This window comes from Phyllobates terribilis, unplaced genomic scaffold (assembly GCF_046119375.1).
Source record: "Phyllobates terribilis strain yellow unplaced genomic scaffold, ASM4611937v1 Scaffold_30__1_contigs__length_15301838, whole genome shotgun sequence".
Lineage (NCBI taxonomy): Eukaryota > Metazoa > Chordata > Amphibia > Anura > Dendrobatidae > Phyllobates > Phyllobates terribilis.
The window spans coordinates 11,118,553-11,138,364 of NW_027362790.1; the positions used below are offsets into that span (position 1 = coordinate 11,118,553).

The window sequence follows — 19,812 nt, forward strand, 5'->3', positions numbered from 1 at the left end:
GAGTTTAAAAGGCTGCTGTTGATAACAAGGGCATTTGCTAAATAGATGGTGTGTGTGCAACAATATACTGAACGGTCAATTATATTGTGCAGCTTATCTCACCACCTGTAGTTATTTAGGTGAAAGCTCCAAAATGCTTGCCTAATATGTCTGTTTATCCAAAAGGAAGTAAAAAGGGAGAGCTATAAAGATAGCATTGCATCACATTACATGGCAATGCAATGCACAGTTGCTGAAGTTGAACCAAAATGAGCTTGTAATCTGGCTTCTGCAACTTTGAACATGAAAAATCCAATGAGGAGAAGAAAAGCAAAGCCAAAGAGTCCATCCCAAAATCCGACAAACAAGCAAAATGAACAAAAAACATTGAATTCAATTCTTTCTGATTTTAGAAACTGCATTAAAGAAGGGGTGCACCGGTCCTGGAGATACTGCAATACCAGGTCAATGCGTGGAGTGGACAGAGCAAGCTCTTTTTCCATCTCCCTGTTCTAAAAATCCATTTAATATATGGTCCCCAGATAGGGGACGTATCAGATATTAAACTGATAAGAACAGATTTTTTGATTGAAGCTGCATCCAAGGCACTGAAAAATGTGACCGAAGTCACACCAAAACAGCGCACGAGGCGAGGATTCATGTGGACCCTTCCCGGAGGAGAGGGTCCCCAATAAACCATCCCCATCCCTCCGAGCCAGAAGGCCACAGCGAGGGTCAGGGATCTCCGATGCTCTCCCTAGCCGAAGCCGGAGAAGAGCCGTTTTCGTGCTCCCAGCTTCCATCTAGGCTGCCACCCTAGTGGAGCTGGAGCCTGTGTTGGTTTCTCAGCCCAAAGCTGACCGGACCTCCGACCGGTTTTATAAAAATTCCCCTTCCTAGCCCGGAGGCCAGGAATAGGGGGGGGTTGCTCAGAAAGTATGATTGGCAAAGGTGCGGCGTGCTACGAAGCCAAGTCTTTCTGGGGTTCCCAGTCCCAGTAAGCTTGGACTCCCACCAGGGCGCCTACTCCTGGGGCACATTGCTCCAAAGCCCTCACACTTACCCAGCCTAGTGACTTCGATCCTGGAGGGCCATGTTTTCCATCAGATAACTCTATGAGACACCTGGCGTACTAACAAGTGCACCAAACCAGTGTGTAATATGCATCAATTTACTAGGGCAGCCCAAGGACAAAACTGCCTTTTCAAAAGATACTACACTTGATCTTAGCCAAAAGGCCGAGAAGCGATAACCAGAATTGGTTTCAAACTACGGAGCCACCCAAGGATCCTGAAAAGTCCATTTGTGGAGATGAGCTCCTGGACTCCCGTTAAGAAGACATGTTGTCAACCTCTAGATCCCTTACATGCCTGCACTTTTCGGCTTGCTGCTGCTGCAATCCACGCGTTTTAGATCTGCATAACTCCACCTCTTTAAACACAGCACCTTCACCCCCTGCTGTTCCCACCCGCCTCAACACCGTTGGAAGGGAGGAGAACCAATTAAGGCGGGGGGTGGGGTGGAACGAGCAGCTGTCTACCCTTAGCAGGAGGGCTCCTGATTACATACCTCTCCTGCTGCTGCTGCTGCTGGCTGTCCAGCAGCAGACTGAAGGTGGCTGCTGCTGTGCACAGGTATATAAAGGCTCAGAGCCTATTATGACACGCGCAGCCAGCGTTCCATTGCCACATTCCATCTACTGCAGGCAGGATACCTGGCTGGCTGAATGTCGCTGAGAAGCTCACAGAGACCGCCATAAGCAACAGTTTAACAGAATGCCACAGACTAATCAACCAAACTTTTTGGGTTGGGTTCTCTTTTATAGTCTGCAGGCATTAAATGAAAGAAGTCAGTGTTCCAGCAGAAGGAGACAACGTTTCAGAAAAGGCATTGTAGCAAACCAAAAAAGAAATTTTAAGCGCAGCAGAGTAACCAGCGCACATACCTGTTAGCTCAGGTGAGTTTAAAAGGCTGCTGTTGATAACAAGGGCATTTGCTAAATAGATGGTGTGTGTGCAACAATATACTGAAAGGTCAATTATATTGTGCAGCTTATCTCACCACCTGTAGTTATTTAGGTGAAAGCTCCAAAATGCTTGCCTAATATGTCTGTTTATCCAAAAGGAAGTAAAAAGGGAGAGCTAGAAAGATAGCATTGCATCACATTACATGGCAATGCAATGCACAGTTGCTCAAGTTGAACCAAAATGAGCTTGTAATCTGGCTTCTGCAACTTTGAACATGAAAAATCCAATGAGGAGAAGAAAAGCAAAGCCAAAGAGTCCATCCCAAAATCCGACAAACAAGCAAAATGAACAAAAAACATTGAATTCAATTCTTTCTGATTTTAGAAACTGCATTAAAGAAGGGGTGCACCGGTCCTGGAGATACTGCAATACCAGGTCAATGCGTGGAGTGGACAGAGCAAGCTCTTTTTCCATCTCCCTGTTCTAAAAATCCATTTAATATATGGTCCCCAGATAGGGGACGTATCAGATATTAAACTGATAAGAACAGATACTACACTTGATCTTAGCCAAAAGGCCGAGAAGCGATAACCAGAATTGGTTTCAAACTACGGAGCCACCCAAGGATCCTGAAAAGTCCATTTGTGGAGATGAGCTCCTGGACTCCCGTTAAGAAGACATGTTGTCAACCTCTAGATCCCTTACATGCCTGCACTTTTCGGCTTGCTGCTGCTGCAATCCACGCGTTTTAGATCTGCATAACTCCACCTCTTTAAACACAGCACCTTCACCCCCTGCTGTTCCCACCCGCCTCAACACCGTTGGAAGGGAGGAGAACCAATTAAGGCGGGGGGTGGGGTGGAAAGAGCAGCTGTCTACCCTTAGCAGGAGGGCTCCTGATTACATACCTCTCCTGCTGCTGCTGCTGCTGGCTGTCCAGCAGCAGACTGAAGGTGGCTGCTGCTGTGCACAGGTATATAAAGGCTCAGAGCCTATTATGACACGCGCAGCCAGCGTTCCATTGCCACATTCCATCTACTGCAGGCAGGATACCTGGCTGGCTGAATGTCGCTGAGAAGCTCACAGAGACCGCCATAAGCAACAGTTTAACAGAATGCCACAGACTAATCAACCAAACTTTTTGGGTTGGGTTCTCTTTTATAGTCTGCAGGCATTAAATGAAAGAAGTCAGTGTTCCAGCAGAAGGAGACAACGTTTCAGAAAAGGCATTGTAGCAAACCAAAAAAGAAATTTTAAGCGCAGCAGAGTAACCAGCGCACATACCTGTTAGCTCAGGTGAGTTTAAAAGGCTGCTGTTGATAACAAGGGCATTTGCTAAATAGATGGTGTGTGTGCAACAATATACTGAACGGTCAATTATATTGTGCAGCTTATCTCACCACCTGTAGTTATTTAGGTGAAAGCTCCAAAATGCTTGCCTAATATGTCTGTTTATCCAAAAGGAAGTAAAAAGGGAGAGCTATAAAGATAGCATTGCATCACATTACATGGCAATGCAATGCACAGTTGCTGAAGTTGAACCAAAATGAGCTTGTAATCTGGCTTCTGCAACTTTGAACATGAAAAATCCAATGAGGAGAAGAAAAGCAAAGCCAAAGAGTCCATCCCAAAATCCGACAAACAAGCAAAATGAACAAAAAACATTGAATTCAATTCTTTCTGATTTTAGAAACTGCATTAAAGAAGGGGTGCACCGGTCCTGGAGATACTGCAATACCAGGTCAATGCGTGGAGTGGACAGAGCAAGCTCTTTTTCCATCTCCCTGTTCTAAAAATCCATTTAACATATGGTCCCCAGATAGGGGACGTATCAGATATTAAACTGATAAGAACAGATTTTTTGATTGAAGCTGCATCCAAGGCACTGAAAAATGTGACCGAAGTCACACCAAAACAGCGCACGAGGCGAGGATTCATGTGGACCCTTCCCGGAGGAGAGGGTCCCCAATAAACCATCCCCATCCCTCCGAGCCAGAAGGCCACAGCGAGGGTCAGGGATCTCCGATGCTCTCCCTAGCCGAAGCCGGAGAAGAGCCGTTTTCGTGCTCCCAGCTTCCATCTAGGCTGCCACCTTAGTGGAGCTGGAGCCTGTGTTGGTTTCTCAGCCCAAAGCTGACCGGACCTCCGACCGGTTTTATAAAAATTCCCCTTCCTAGCCCGGAGGCCAGGAATAGGGGGGGGTTGCTCAGAAAGTATGATTGGCAAAGGTGCGGCGTGCTACGAAGCCAAGTCTTTCTGGGGTTCCCAGTCCCAGTAAGCTTGGACTCCCACCAGGGCGCCTACTCCTGGGGCACATTGCTCCAAAGCCCTCACACTTACCCAGCCTAGTGACTTCGATCCTGGAGGGCCATGTTTTCCATCAGATAACTCTATGAGACACCTGGCGTACTAACAAGTGCACCAAACCAGTGTGTAATATGCATCAATTTACTAGGGCAGCCCAAGGACAAAACTGCCTTTTCAAAAGATACTACACTTGATCTTAGCCAAAAGGCCGAGAAGCGATAACCAGAATTGGTTTCAAACTACGGAGCCACCCAAGGATCCTGAAAAGTCCATTTGTGGAGATGAGCTCCTGGACTCCCGTTAAGAAGACATGTTGTCAACCTCTAGATCCCTTACATGCCTGCACTTTTCGGCTTGCTGCTGCTGCAATCCACGCGTTTTAGATCTGCATAACTCCACCTCTTTAAACACAGCACCTTCACCCCCTGCTGTTCCCACCCGCCTCAACACCGTTGGAAGGGAGGAGAACCAATTAAGGCGGGGGGTGGGGTGGAACGAGCAGCTGTCTACCCTTAGCAGGAGGGCTCCTGATTACATACCTCTCCTGCTGCTGCTGCTGCTGGCTGTCCAGCAGCAGACTGAAGGTGGCTGCTGCTGTGCACAGGTATATAAAGGCTCAGAGCCTATTATGACACGCGCAGCCAGCGTTCCATTGCCACATTCCATCTACTGCAGGCAGGATACCTGGCTGGCTGAATGTCGCTGAGAAGCTCACAGAGACCGCCATAAGCAACAGTTTAACAGAATGCCACAGACTAATCAACCAAACTTTTTGGGTTGGGTTCTCTTTTATAGTCTGCAGGCATTAAATGAAAGAAGTCAGTGTTCCAGCAGAAGGAGACAACGTTTCAGAAAAGGCATTGTAGCAAACCAAAAAAGAAATTTTAAGCGCAGCAGAGTAACCAGCGCACATACCTGTTAGCTCAGGTGAGTTTAAAAGGCTGCTGTTGATAACAAGGGCATTTGCTAAATAGATGGTGTGTGTGCAACAATATACTGAAAGGTCAATTATATTGTGCAGCTTATCTCACCACCTGTAGTTATTTAGGTGAAAGCTCCAAAATGCTTGCCTAATATGTCTGTTTATCCAAAAGGAAGTAAAAAGGGAGAGCTAGAAAGATAGCATTGCATCACATTACATGGCAATGCAATGCACAGTTGCTGAAGTTGAACCAAAATGAGCTTGTAATCTGGCTTCTGCAACTTTGAACATGAAAAATCCAATGAGGAGAAGAAAAGCAAAGCCAAAGTGTCCATCCCAAAATCCGACAAACAAGCAAAATGAACAAAAAACATTGAATTCAATTCTTTCTGATTTTAGAAACTGCATTAAAGAAGGGGTGCACCGGTCCTGGAGATACTGCAATACCAGGTCAATGCGTGGAGTGGACAGAGCAAGCTCTTTTTCCATCTCCCTGTTCTAAAAATCCATTTAATATATGGTCCCCAGATAGGGGACGTATCAGATATTAAACTGATAAGAACAGATTTTTTTGATTGAATATATCTTTTATTAGCACAAAAAATAAGTTAACAGACAGTGTACAGTGCCGCAGCCCAGTACACACAGAATTCTACATCATATTTACATAGCATGAGGATACGACGCACTAACTAGACACATCACACCCCTATGCTACACAAAACACTCAATCTGAAAGAAAAAGCATGTCAATTAATACAGTACGACGAACCGTGATAAGGGATGGGGATTGGGAAAAAGGGGATGGGGAGGGGAAAATCACAGGCCCGAAGCTTTATTGAAAGACAAGACACATAAGGGGAGAGGGGGAGGAGGGGTTTAGTCCTCGTCCTCGTCCTCCGGACCGTCCATGATGGAATAGTCTCTGAGCAGGCTGTGGATCAGCCTGCGGCAGTCCTGGATGGACATCCTCTCCCTCCTCAAGATGAGCCGGTTCCTGGCGACCCAAACGGCATCCTTGAAGCAGTTCATAAGGCGCCAAGCCTCCTGGATGGCTCCGACGGTATGAACCCCAGGGAAGAGTCCATAAAGCACAGAATGGTGCGATAGGCTCGCCCTGGGGACAGAGTTCCTCAGGTCGTCCTCAAGTGCAGTCAATAGGCGCTGTGCAAATCCGCAGTCCCAAAAAGTGTGCAAAGATGTTTCCTCCACGAAGGGGCACCTTGGGCAGTACCGGGTCTTGCACAGGTTCCGGGCATGCATGAATGACCGGACGGGCAGTCGGCCCTGAATCGCCATCCACGACAAGTCCTTGTGCCCGTTGGTCAGCCTGTCAGACGACACATTTGTCCACACAGTCTCCAGCGTGTCCTGGTGAAGTCCTGTGATGTTCTCCACGTCATCCTTGGCTCTGATTAGCTTGTGGATAGTTTTGGGCTTCCACAAGTCGGGCTTGAGTCCCTCCAGTTGATGCTCCCCCACAAATCGAACGACGTCTCCGTAGAACCATGGCGTCGTCCAGTTGTAGGGGAAGGAGCTGTCCCACTTGTCCCAGCCGAGTCGCCTCCAAAGAGGAAGCAGGAAGAAGCGAGACATGGACCTGCACGCGGAGCCATTCTTGACTTGCAAAGTCCGGCGGACACAATCACACACAAAAGAGGATCGCAGGAGGGTGGGGATATCTGGAACGCCCTTCCCACCCTTGCGAGGCTCCTTGTACATGACGGCCCGCCTGACTCTGTCCATCTTGGATCCCCAGACAAAGTGAAACACTGTCCTGGTAATGGCCCTGCACACAGTGACGTGTGGGGGCCAGGCCTGCGCCGTGTACTGCAAGACGGGCAGGACCTCATTACGCAGGACGAGTGCCTTACCCTCACAAGTGAGGTGTCTGAGGCTCCAGAGTCCGATCCGTTGCTTCACCTTGGCCAAGCGTTCTTGCCAGGACTTGAGGGCCGCTCCTTCCTTCCCGAACCAGACTCCCAGCACCTTGAGGAAATCCGGTTGAATGTTGAAGGGGAAGGGGGCGGAGGAGGCCGGCTGCCAATCCCCGAAGAGCATGGCTTCCGACTTCCTGCAGTTGACTTTGGCCCCTGAAGCCCGGCCGAACCTCTCACACGTCTGGACGAGGGCGTCGACTGAACCACGATCAGCGCAGAAGACGGTGACGTCGTCCATGTAGAGCGAGCACTTGACCTCGTGTCGTCCCGGACCCGGTGCGGTGATCCCTCTGATCTCTCCATTCTGCCGGATAGCCTCTGCGAAGAGTTCTATAACACAAACAAAAAGAAGAGGTGATAGAGGGCAGCCTTGTCTGACCCCAGAGAGGACAGGGAAGGGGTCAGTCTTCCAGCCGTTCACCAACACCGAGCTGTGGATATCAAAATACATCAGACGGACATACGAACAAAACATGTTACCCAAACCTAACCGGTGCAGAGCTCGGCCCATGAACTCGTGGGAAACCCGGTCGAAGGCCTTCTCCTGATCCAAGGAGACCAGGGCCGCGTGTGCGCGGCGGACCTTGATGTACTCGACCGTGTCCCGCACGAGAGCGAGGCTGTCTGCGATGCGACGTCCAGGGATGCCGCAGGTCTGGTCCGGGTGGATGATCCGTCCGATGACCGTCTTAAGTCGTGTCGCCATCGTCTTGGCCAGGATCTTGTAGTCCACGTTGAGCAGAGTGATGGGACGCCAATTCCTCAGGTCGCACCTCTCTCCCTTCCGCTTGTACAGGATCGTGACCATTCCTTCCCTCAAAGATGGAGGCATTCTACCCTCCACCACCATCTCCTCGTACAGGTCCAACAGGTCCGGACAGATGAGGTCTCCCAGCGCTACATAGAGCTCCGCTGGAAGACCATCACTGCCCGGGGTCCTGCCGGTCCTAAAGGATTTAGCGGCAGAGAGCAATTCGCCCACCATCAGAGGTTTGTCCAAGGCTGCCGTGCCTGCAGGATCAAGATGGTTAGTGATACCTGACAGGAACTTATCAGCAGCGTCGGGGTCGGTAGTCTTGTGGGAGTAGAGTTCGCTGTAGAAGTCGCTGACGACCCTCATCACGTCCTCCTTCCCACGTCGCATGTTTCCGCTCTCGTCTCGCAGCTCGTTCAGGGGCGTGTGACCGGCATGAAGTTTCCTGAAAAAGAATGAGTTACATTTCTCACCCTTCTCCAGATTCTCCACTTTGGAACGGAAGATGATTCGCTTGGACTCCTCCTCAAAGTGCCTTTTCAGGCTCTTCTTGGTCTCCTCCAGCTCCTCCCTCACGTCCCAGCCGCAGTGAAGAAGGTCCTGCAGCGACCGCAGCTCGCGCTGCAGCCCTCTGAAGTCCCTCCTCTTCTCACACTCCTGTTGTCGACCCTTGGCCTGAAAGAAACAGCGAAACTCAAGTTTAACATATTCCCACCAATCAGAGACTGTTTGGAAGCTACCCTTGTAGGACTGCCACATTGCGTAGGCTGCTCTCAGCTCCTCCACGACTTCATCCTGAGCCAGCAGAGCACAATTCAGCTTCCAGGAGCCGGGGCCGGACGGAAAACCGTCGCCGAGGACACCTTGTAAGTGAATGGCTCTGTGGTCGGAGAAGAAGCAGGAGACCATCGAGTGCCTACTCTGCCTGACTGCCCGAGAGGTGAACACAAAGTCAATCCTGGAGCGGAGTGAGCCATCGGGTCGGCTCCACGAATAGTTCGTGGAGCCTCTCCCCATGGAGCCCACCACGTCCTGAAGAGAGGCCTCGGTTACCATCTCGATGAGCAGCTTGGACGTGATGTCCAACTTGGCAGATGTGCCAGAACTACGACCGTCCTCCTCGATGGGGCAGTTGAAATCCCCGGCCATCACTAAGGTCCTGGTGGTGGCAAGCTGAAGCCGCAGGGTCTGGAAAAGCTCCAAACGCTCATTCTTCAGTGGGGACGCATACACGTTGATGAACCTGACAGGTTCTCCCGCCCAGTTGCCATCTACAACAAGAGCCCTGCCGCAGATGAGCTCCTGGACGGACTCAAGCGTGAATGCGCCCCCCCTGATCAGAATTGCGACCCCCGCAGACTTGCAGTCACCCCCACCGGACCAGTAGGATGGACCGTGGGACCACTCCCTGGCCAGATGTTTGAAGGACCTAGAGGAGGGAAGGGAACATTCCTGCAACATATAAACATCACACAACTGGGAAGTAAGGAAGGCATAAATAGTCTGACGTCTGAACTTGTCCTTGATGCTCCTGACATTAATGGAAAATAAGTTAATATTAGCCATCATGTAGGGAAAAAAGAAAAAGTTAGCGCAGGCAATACACCTTAGTTACCACTCCGGTCGGGTGGTCCCTCGTCGGTGTTGACTGCTGGTGACGGGATCACCAGCAGGCCCTCTTCCTCCATCTGGTCAAGCAGCGCGGCCTCAATCTCGGCGACCACCAGTTCCTCCTCTTCTGGCTCGGCCACCAGGGTCTCAACCATGTGCTCCATCTCTTCTGGCTCAGGGAGGGTATCCTCCTTTTCGCCTACGAAATCCAGAATCTTCTTTTTGGAGGATTCAGTAGCAGGGCTGTCCTCCACCTTCCTCTTTCCCCGGGTTGGAACTGGGGAGACAAGAAGGGGAAAATCCTCCTCGGAATAGATAGCGGCGGGTGGAGGAAAGGTTAATTCCACCGCTACCATGGTCTGGGGAGGGAGAGTGGCTGCCGGGGCAGGGGAAAGGACACCTGCTGAGGAGTAGGGGAAGGAGGAAGAGGAAGTGGAATCCTCAGCAGGGGTGGCCGGGGTGGGGGGGGATTGGACGGGGGTGGCAGGGGGAGGGATCGAGAGAGGGGTGACAGAACTCTTACCCTCCTTTGACTTTTTCTTCTGCTTCGGAGCTGCTGGGACCGTCGCTGGGGCTTTGGCCACCGACTCCTTGACCGCTTTGGCCTTGGTCGTCTCGGCCTTGGCCGCTGGGGCCTTGGTCGTCGCGTCCTTGACCTTCACAGGCCTGGTCGTCGGGGCCTTGTCCTCCGTAGCTGGGGTCGTCGCAACCACCGATGCCCAGGATCTCTCACGCCTGGGGCAATCCTTGTACAGATGAGCCGCCAGCCCACACAGGTTGCAGGACGTCTTCTTCGGGCAGTCCTTCGAGCTGTGTCCCGTCACTCGACAAATCCTGCAGGCATCCTCCTTGCAGTCCTTCATCTCGTGGCCGTTCTTGCCGCATCTCCTGCAGTTCCGCGGCATGTCCGGGTAATAGATGAGGCCGTAGGAGTTGCCCAGGGAGAATGTCGGGGGCAGGTGCCGAAGTCCGTCTGAGTACGCCAGGTCCCTGTGAAGTCTAACGGTCACCGACCACTTACCTGTCCAGAAGCCGAGTCCATTCAGGATGTGAGAGGGTTCCTTCACAACCAAACAGAAGCGTCTCAGGAAGGTACAGATGTCTTGGCCTGGGGTGTGCGGGTTGCGCATGGAGACCGTGATCCTCCTTTCATCCCTCTGGATAGGGCAGCTACCTGTAAAGGCAGAGAAAGAATTATCCGGTCCTTTTGCGCTTACCATTTCCCAGAACCTCCTGCAGGTGTTCACAGTGGCGAAGGTGACGAAGAAGATCCCCGTCAAGAAGGTCTGGATGCTGAGGGTGTCCGACCTGGAGAAGCCTCGATCCAGCAGCATCTTCTGGCAGAACACGTCCGAGGACATGTCCGGCACCCTCCCATCCACTTCCTTCAGCTTCAGGGCCACCGTCTGCCGCATCCATGGCTCCAGGGCTGGAGCTTCGTGGCGGGGCTTCTGGGGTCCCTTCTGCTGGCCAGTCGTGGAGGCAGAGTCCTTGGGGTCAGAATCGGCTCCTGGCTGGGCCCTCCTGGCTGTCCCCAGCTCCAGGCTCTTCTTTTCGGCCTTCCTCGCAGCGCTTGCCATGGCTTTCCTCCTGCAGTTACTTCTTGGAGCTGGATCTGGAACTCTTCCCGGAATGGGTGGAGCTATGCAGATTCTTCTCCCGTCGTGTTCTGGACAAATTCCCCGAAAGGTCTTTGTCTCGATGATTTTCTTCCTCGAAGATTCCACAGGACAGCCCGATTCTTCTCCGAGTCTTCGTCTTCTTCTGGATTCTTTAGAGCTTCTTCCTCCCACCGATATCCGCCTTCGTTCTCTGATGTCAGCTGGGCTCCGAAGCTCTTCTCCTTCCGAGTTCGATCGCTCTCGTCAAGTGTAGATCGTAGCTCTTGTGTTCTTAAAAGAACAGATACTACACTTGATCTTAGCCAAAAGGCCGAGAAGCGATAACCAGAATTGGTTTCAAACTACGGAGCCACCCAAGGATCCTGAAAAGTCCATTTGTGGAGATGAGCTCCTGGACTCCCGTTAAGAAGACATGTTGTCAACCTCTAGATCCCTTACATGCCTGCACTTTTCGGCTTGCTGCTGCTGCAATCCACGCGTTTTAGATCTGCATAACTCCACCTCTTTAAACACAGCACCTTCACCCCCTGCTGTTCCCACCCGCCTCAACACCGTTGGAAGGGAGGAGAACCAATTAAGGCGGGGGGTGGGGTGGAACGAGCAGCTGTCTACCCTTAGCAGGAGGGCTCCTGATTACATACCTCTCCTGCTGCTGCTGCTGCTGGCTGTCCAGCAGCAGACTGAAGGTGGCTGCTGCTGTGCACAGGTATATAAAGGCTCAGAGCCTATTATGACACGCGCAGCCAGCGTTCCATTGCCACATTCCATCTACTGCAGGCAGGATACCTGGCTGGCTGAATGTCGCTGAGAAGCTCACAGAGACCGCCATAAGCAACAGTTTAACAGAATGCCACAGACTAATCAACCAAACTTTTTGGGTTGGGTTCTCTTTTATAGTCTGCAGGCATTAAATGAAAGAAGTCAGTGTTCCAGCAGAAGGAGACAACGTTTCAGAAAAGGCATTGTAGCAAACCAAAAAAGAAATTTTAAGCGCAGCAGAGTAACCAGCGCACATACCTGTTAGCTCAGGTGAGTTTAAAAGGCTGCTGTTGATAACAAGGGCATTTGCTAAATAGATGGTGTGTGTGCAACAATATACTGAAAGGTCAATTATATTGTGCAGCTTATCTCACCACCTGTAGTTATTTAGGTGAAAGCTCCAAAATGCTTGCCTAATATGTCTGTTTATCCAAAAGGAAGTAAAAAGGGAGAGCTAGAAAGATAGCATTGCATCACATTACATGGCAATGCAATGCACAGTTGCTGAAGTTGAACCAAAATGAGCTTGTAATCTGGCTTCTGCAACTTTGAACATGAAAAATCCAATGAGGAGAAGAAAAGCAAAGCCAAAGAGTCCATCCCAAAATCCGACAAACAAGCAAAATGAACAAAAAACATTGAATTCAATTCTTTCTGATTTTAGAAACTGCATTAAAGAAGGGGTGCACCGGTCCTGGAGATACTGCAATACCAGGTCAATGCGTGGAGTGGACAGAGCAAGCTCTTTTTCCATCTCCCTGTTCTAAAAATCCATTTAATATATGGTCCCAAGATAGGGGACGTATCAGATATTAAACTGATAAGAACAGATACTACACTTGATCTTAGCCAAAAGGCCGAGAAGCGATAACCAGAATTGGTTTCAAACTACGGAGCCACCCAAGGATCCTGAAAAGTCCATTTGTGGAGATGAGCTCCTGGACTCCCGTTAAGAAGACATGTTGTCAACCTCTAGATCCCTTACATGCCTGCACTTTTCGGCTTGCTGCTGCTGCAATCCACGCGTTTTAGATCTGCATAACTCCACCTCTTTAAACACAGCACCTTCACCCCCTGCTGTTCCCACCCGCCTCAACACCGTTGGAAGGGAGGAGAACCAATTAAGGCGGGGGGTGGGGTGGAACGAGCAGCTGTCTACCCTTAGCAGGAGGGCTCCTGATTACATACCTCTCCTGCTGCTGCTGCTGCTGGCTGTCCAGCAGCAGACTGAAGGTGGCTGCTGCTGTGCACAGGTATATAAAGGCTCAGAGCCTATTATGACACGCGCAGCCAGCGTTCCATTGCCACATTCCATCTACTGCAGGCAGGATACCTGGCTGGCTGAATGTCGCTGAGAAGCTCACAGAGACCGCCATAAGCAACAGTTTAACAGAATGCCACAGACTAATCAACCAAACTTTTTGGGTTGGGTTCTCTTTTATAGTCTGCAGGCATTAAATGAAAGAAGTCAGTGTTCCAGCAGAAGGAGACAACGTTTCAGAAAAGGCATTGAAGCAAACCAAAAAAGAAATTTTAAGCGCAGCAGAGTAACCAGCGCACATACCTGTTAGCTCAGGTGAGTTTAAAAGGCTGCTGTTGATAACAAGGGCATTTGCTAAATAGATGGTGTGTGTGCAAAAATATACTGAAAGGTCAATTATATTGTGCAGCTTATCTCACCACCTGTAGTTATTTAGGTGAAAGCTCCAAAATGCTTGCCTAATATGTCTGTTTATCCAAAAGGAAGTAAAAAGGGAGAGCTAGAAAGATAGCATTGCATCACATTACATGGCAATGCAATGCACAGTTGCTGAAGTTGAACCAAAATGAGCTTGTAATCTGGCTTCTGCAACTTTGAACATGAAAAATCCAATGAGGAGAAGAAAAGCAAAGCCAAAGAGTCCATCCCAAAATCCGACAAACAAGCAAAATGAACAAAAAACATTGAATTCAATTCTTTCTGATTTTAGAAACTGCATTAAAGAAGGGGTGCACCGGTCCTGGAGATACTGCAATACCAGGTCAATGCGTGGAGTGGACAGAGCAAGCTCTTTTTCCATCTCCCTGTTCTAAAAATCCATTTAATATATGGTCCCCAGATAGGGGACGTATCAGATATTAAACTGATAAGAACAGATACTACACTTGATCTTAGCCAAAAGGCCGAGAAGCGATAACCAGAATTGGTTTCAAACTACGGAGCCACCCAAGGATCCTGAAAAGTCCATTTGTGGAGATGAGCTCCTGGACTCCCGTTAAGAAGACATGTTGTCAACCTCTAGATCCCTTACATGCCTGCACTTTTCGGCTTGCTGCTGCTGCAATCCACGCGTTTTAGATCTGCATAACTCCACCTCTTTAAACACAGCACCTTCACCCCCTGCTGTTCCCACCCGCCTCAACACCGTTGGAAGGGAGGAGAACCAATTAAGGCGGGGGGTGGGGTGGAACGAGCAGCTGTCTACCCTTAGCAGGAGGGCTCCTGATTACATACCTCTCCTGCTGCTGCTGCTGCTGGCTGTCCAGCAGCAGACTGAAGGTGGCTGCTGCTGTGCACAGGTATATAAAGGCTCAGAGCCTATTATGACACGCGCAGCCAGCGTTCCATTGCCACATTCCATCTACTGCAGGCAGGATACCTGGCTGGCTGAATGTCGCTGAGAAGCTCACAGAGACCGCCATAAGCAACAGTTTAACAGAATGCCACAGACTAATCAACCAAACTTTTTGGGTTGGGTTCTCTTTTATAGTCTGCAGGCATTAAATGAAAGAAGTCAGTGTTCCAGCAGAAGGAGACAACGTTTCAGAAAAGGCATTGTAGCAAACCAAAAAAGAAATTTTAAGCGCAGCAGAGTAACCAGCGCACATACCTGTTAGCTCAGGTGAGTTTAAAAGGCTGCTGTTGATAACAAGGGCATTTGCTAAATAGATGGTGTGTGTGCAACAATATACTGAAAGGTCAATTATATTATGCAGCTTATCTCACCACCTGTAGTTATTTAGGTGAAAGCTCCAAAATGCTTGCCTAATATGTCTGTTTATCCAAAAGGAAGTAAAAAGGGAGAGCTAGAAAGATAGCATTGCATCACATTACATGGCAATGCAATGCACAGTTGCTGAAGTTGAACCAAAATGAGCTTGTAATCTGGCTTCTGCAACTTTGAACATGAAAAATCCAATGAGGAGAAGAAAAGCAAAGCCAAAGAGTCCATCCCAAAATCCGACAAACAAGCAAAATGAACAAAAAACATTGAATTCAATTCTTTCTGATTTTAGAAACTGCATTAAAGAAGGGGTGCACCGGTCCTGGAGATACTGCAATACCAGGTCAATGCGTGGAGTGGACAGAGCAAGCTCTTTTTCCATCTCCCTGTTCTAAAAATCCATTTAATATATGGTCCCCAGATAGGGGACGTATCAGATATTAAACTGATAAGAACAGATTTTTTTTTTTTTTATCGAAAGCCCGAATTCGTGTACAAAACCCGAGTGCGCTTAAAAAAGTGACAAGTGCCGCAAAAAAAGTGCACTAGGATGCTGGTCTTCTTGAAACCCTCTCCAAAAGGAGAAGGGTCCCCCAAACCATTCCCCGTCCCTCCGAGCCAGAAGGCCACAGCGAGGAACAGGGACAAATAGCCACCTCCAGCCGAAGCCAGAGGCGACCCAATCTTACCCCCAATACCTGCCCGAGTTCTCACCCGAGCAAGGCACTGGGAGCCAAAGACTGTGCTCCCCTCCCGGAAGAGGGGAGACAACAATGCTCTCCTCCCGAAAGAGGAGAGTCAGGGGGGTTCAGGGGGGAGCGGAACCTGATGGCCACACACTCCCCCCCTAGACCTGCCAAGAGAGGAACCCGTAAGGGAACCGCATCCCGACAAAATCCTAGTAAGGACGTGGACACACGTGAAAAAGTGGACACACAGTGACAAAAAAAATTAAATAAATAGTGAAGGTTTCACAGTATAATACTGCCCGGACCTTCGACCGGGAATTGAAAAATTCCCCATCCTAAGGCCAGAAGGCCCGGAATAAGGGTGTGTGTGAAGAAAGAAATATTGAAGTGCTAGTGCAAATGTGCCATAAACTCAAGTGGGGTTCCCAATCCCAGTGAGTTAAGGCACCCCAGGGTCACCACTCCTGGGGCACTTCACACTTCGGGCTTTCGATCTTCCCCGGCCCAATGGCGTCGATCCTGGGGGGCCATGCTTTCCACCAGATGACTATATTAGCCAACTGGCGTACTAACAAGTGCCTAAACCCCAGTGTGCATAATGTATCAATCTACTAGGGCGGCCAACATCCAAAACCGCCTTTTCGAAAGATACTACACTTGATCTTAGCCAAAAGGCCGAGAAGCGATAACCAGAATTGGTTTCAAACTACGGAGCCACCCAAGGATCCTGAAAAGTCCATTTGTGGAGATGAGCTCCTGGACTCCCGTTAAGAAGACATGTTGTCAACCTCTAGATCCCTTACATGCCTGCACTTTTCGGCTTGCTGCTGCTGCAATCCACGCGTTTTAGATCTGCATAACTCCACCTCTTTAAACACAGCACCTTCACCCCCTGCTGTTCCCACCCGCCTCAACACTGTTGGAAGGGAGGAGAACCAATTAAGGCGGGGGGTGGGGTGGAACGAGCAGCTGTCTACCCTTAGCAGGAGGGCTCCTGATTACATACCTCTCCTGCTGCTGCTGCTGCTGGCTGTCCAGCAGCAGACTGAAGGTGGCTGCTGCTGTGCACAGGTATATAAAGGCTCAGAGCCTATTATGACACGCGCAGCCAGCGTTCCATTGCCACATTCCATCTACTGCAGGCAGGATACCTGGCTGGCTGAATGTCGCTGAGAAGCTCACAGAGACCGCCATAAGCAACAGTTTAACAGAATGCCACAGACTAATCAACCAAACTTTTTGGGTTGGGTTCTCTTTTATAGTCTGCAGGCATTAAATGAAAGAAGTCAGTGTTCCAGCAGAAGGAGACAACGTTTCAGAAAAGGCATTGTAGCAAACCAAAAAAGAAATTTTAAGCGCAGCAGAGTAACCAGCGCACATACCTGTTAGCTCAGGTGAGTTTAAAAGGCTGCTGTTGATAACAAGGGCATTTGCTAAATAGATGGTGTGTGTGCAACAATATACTGAAAGGTCAATTATATTGTGCAGCTTATCTCACCACCTGTAGTTATTTAGGTGAAAGCTCCAAAATGCTTGCCTAATATGTCTGTTTATCCAAAAGGAAGTAAAAAGGGAGAGCTAGAAAGATAGCATTGCATCACATTACATGGCAATGCAATGCACAGTTGCTGAAGTTGAACCAAAATGAGCTTGTAATCTGGCTTCTGCAACTTTGAACATGAAAAATCCAATGAGGAGAAGAAAAGCAAAGCCAAAGAGTCCATCCCAAAATCCGACAAACAAGCAAAATGAACAAAAAACATTGAATTCAATTCTTTCTGATTTTAGAAACTGCATTAAAGAAGGGGTGCACCGGTCCTGGAGATACTGCAATACCAGGTCAATGCGTGGAGTGGACAGAGCAAGCTCTTTTTCCATCTCCCTGTTCTAAAAATCCATTTAATATATGGTCCCCAGATAGGGGACGTATCAGATATTAAACTGATAAGAATAGATTTTTTTTTTTTTTTTTTTTTTCCAAACACTCAGAAATTAAGTTTTATAATCTTAAATCGTATATCACCAAACTCAAGATTTTAGTTCCATCATCGTGTTTAGATATTATATTTATATTTTTTCATTTGAATTAATATATATAAAGTCAAACATAACAATTCCTTTGCAGTTTCAACAGTTTCCAAACAAATCACCACTGACATTACTTCACCCGGTTTCCCAAACTAAATATCCCCTTTTTCTCTTTTACTTTCCTCCCAACAAAACCCCTTAACTTCTTTTCTTCCTCCTCATGCTCTAACCGCATCTGTTCCCTATCATACTCTTCCTCATCATCTCTGAAAGTCACCACCTTCTCCAACACTTTACCCTTTTCCTCTTTTACTTCTTTCTTTTCACCAGATACTTTCCTTGATCCACAATTTTCCTGTACCGTTACCTTTTTCTTCAATTTCACCTTTAAACTTTCAACTTCTTTTCCCTGCTTATTCTCCTCTATAATTATGGCATCAACTTCCTTCTTCATTTTATCACCAATATCTTCCTTTTGTCCTCCAAAGTTCTTTTCAAAAGTTCCTTTGCTGCTTTCCATGTAACAATACCCAGAACTCCCGTTTACCATAATCCTCCCATTATGCAAATTTTCTTCTCCTGTTGTCCACACCAAAAAACGTCTCTTTCCGTTCCAAATACCAACTTTGTTCCTGTATAATTTCTGAAACTTTACCATCTTACATTTAGATTCCAAAAAAACCATTATCTCCTCTATTTCCACAAACGGATTGTCCATGTAAATTATCACACTCTTCGGTTTCCCCATGAATGATGCACTTACTCCAATTTTCCCAGAATCCTCTTCACTCCAGCCTTTGAAAAAATGAATGCACTTTTCCTCAGAAACTAGAGTCACATCACAAACTTTACCTTGCTTTATTTCTTGCATACAGTAGATATCCTTCTCCAAAACTTCATATTTCCTCAAAATTTCCAGAATCCATTTTTCTTCCAAAAAAGTTTCTTCCGTCTCCCGTTTCACAAAAAAACGTAAGCATCTCTTCTTTTTCCAAAACTCCATCTCAACGATCCGTTTTCCTTCCGTTTTTTCCTTTTAATCCTCCAAATGTTGCCACCACAGCTATGTGTGGCGACAGTTGCCCCCCACAGCTATGTGTGGTGACAAGGTGATCGCCTCTCGTTGCCCAGGGACTAATCCGACTCCCTAATAGCAGCAGGGGGGTTTAGCTCCACCGATAAGTGTAGCGATCCCCCCAGGCCAAGGAGCCGGGTACCCCAAGCGCCTCCCAGCCAAGACCAAGGCAGAAACCGCTAGATCACTGCACTTGATCTTAGCCAAAAGGCCGAGAAGCGATAACCAGAATTGGTTTCAAACTACGGAGCCACCCAAGGATCCTGAAAAGTCCATTTGTGGAGATGAGCTCCTGGACTCCCGTTAAGAAGACATGTTGTCAACCTCTAGATCCCTTACATGCCTGCACTTTTCGGCTTGCTGCTGCTGCAATCCACGCATTTTAGATCTGCATAACTCCACCTCTTTAAACACAGCACCTTCACCCCCTGCTGTTCCCACCCGCCTCAACACCGTTGGAAGGGAGGAGAACCAATTAAGGCGGGGGGTGGGGTGGAACGAGCAGCTGTCTACCCTTAGCAGGAGGGCTCCTGATTACATACCTCTCCTGCTGCTGCTGCTGCTGGCTGTCCAGCAGCAGACTGAAGGTGGCTGCTGCTGTGCACAGGTATATAAAGGCTCAGAGCCTATTATGACACGCGCAGCCAGCGTTCCATTGCCACATTCCATCTACTGCAGGCAGGATACCTGGCTGGCTGAATGTCGCTGAGAAGCTCACAGAGACCGCCATAAGCAACAGTTTAACAGAATGCCACAGACTAATCAACCAAACTTTTTGGGTTGGGTTCTCTTTTATAGTCTGCAGGCATTAAATGAAAGAAGTCAGTGTTCCAGCAGAAGGAGACAACGTTTCAGAAAAGGCATTGTAGCAAACCAAAAAAGAAATTTTAAGCGCAGCAGAGTAACCAGCGCACATACCTGTTAGCTCAGGTGAGTTTAAAAGGCTGCTGTTGATAACAAGGGCATTTGCTAAATAGATGGTGTGTGTGCAACAATATACTGAAAGGTCAATTATATTGTGCAGCTTATCTCACCACCTGTAGTTATTTAGGTGAAAGCTCCAAAATGCTTGCCTAATATGTCTGTTTATCCAAAAGGAAGTAAAAAGGGAGAGCTAGAAAGATAGCATTGCATCACATTACATGGCAATGCAATGCACAGTTGCTGAAGTTGAA

At 48.5% G+C, this 19,812-nt stretch overlaps 8 non-coding genes and 4 pseudogenes across 8 annotated transcripts; all 12 read right to left on the reverse strand.

Annotated features, from left to right (window-relative positions):
- Positions 1–406: 406 nt before the first annotated feature.
- Positions 407–588, reverse strand: LOC141179692 (U2 spliceosomal RNA). The gene has a single exon (XR_012255681.1). It is a non-coding gene; the product is annotated as a U2 spliceosomal RNA (small nuclear RNA).
- Positions 589–1,113: 525 nt separating this feature from the next.
- Positions 1,114–1,229, reverse strand: LOC141180007 (U2 spliceosomal RNA; annotated as a pseudogene).
- Positions 1,230–2,344: 1,115 nt separating this feature from the next.
- Positions 2,345–2,535, reverse strand: LOC141179239 (U2 spliceosomal RNA). The gene has a single exon (XR_012255273.1). It is a non-coding gene; the product is annotated as a U2 spliceosomal RNA (small nuclear RNA).
- Positions 2,536–3,650: 1,115 nt separating this feature from the next.
- On the reverse strand, positions 3,651–3,832 carry LOC141179697 (U2 spliceosomal RNA). Its single transcript, XR_012255686.1, has one exon. It is a non-coding gene; the product is annotated as a U2 spliceosomal RNA (small nuclear RNA).
- A 525-nt stretch (positions 3,833–4,357) lies between these two features.
- LOC141180010 (U2 spliceosomal RNA) lies at positions 4,358–4,473 on the reverse strand (annotated as a pseudogene).
- Positions 4,474–5,588: 1,115 nt separating this feature from the next.
- On the reverse strand, positions 5,589–5,782 carry LOC141179721 (U2 spliceosomal RNA). Its single transcript, XR_012255708.1, has one exon. It is a non-coding gene; the product is annotated as a U2 spliceosomal RNA (small nuclear RNA).
- A 5,564-nt stretch (positions 5,783–11,346) lies between these two features.
- Positions 11,347–11,424, reverse strand: LOC141179990 (U2 spliceosomal RNA; annotated as a pseudogene).
- A 1,115-nt stretch (positions 11,425–12,539) lies between these two features.
- Positions 12,540–12,730, reverse strand: LOC141179609 (U2 spliceosomal RNA). Its single transcript, XR_012255608.1, has one exon. It is a non-coding gene; the product is annotated as a U2 spliceosomal RNA (small nuclear RNA).
- Positions 12,731–13,845: 1,115 nt separating this feature from the next.
- Positions 13,846–14,036, reverse strand: LOC141179240 (U2 spliceosomal RNA). The gene has a single exon (XR_012255274.1). It is a non-coding gene; the product is annotated as a U2 spliceosomal RNA (small nuclear RNA).
- Positions 14,037–15,151: 1,115 nt separating this feature from the next.
- LOC141179854 (U2 spliceosomal RNA) lies at positions 15,152–15,337 on the reverse strand. The gene has a single exon (XR_012255807.1). It is a non-coding gene; the product is annotated as a U2 spliceosomal RNA (small nuclear RNA).
- A 792-nt stretch (positions 15,338–16,129) lies between these two features.
- LOC141180063 (U2 spliceosomal RNA) lies at positions 16,130–16,221 on the reverse strand (annotated as a pseudogene).
- Positions 16,222–17,336: 1,115 nt separating this feature from the next.
- Positions 17,337–17,530, reverse strand: LOC141179963 (U2 spliceosomal RNA). Its single transcript, XR_012255879.1, has one exon. It is a non-coding gene; the product is annotated as a U2 spliceosomal RNA (small nuclear RNA).
- Between the last annotated feature and the right edge of the window lie 2,282 nt (positions 17,531–19,812).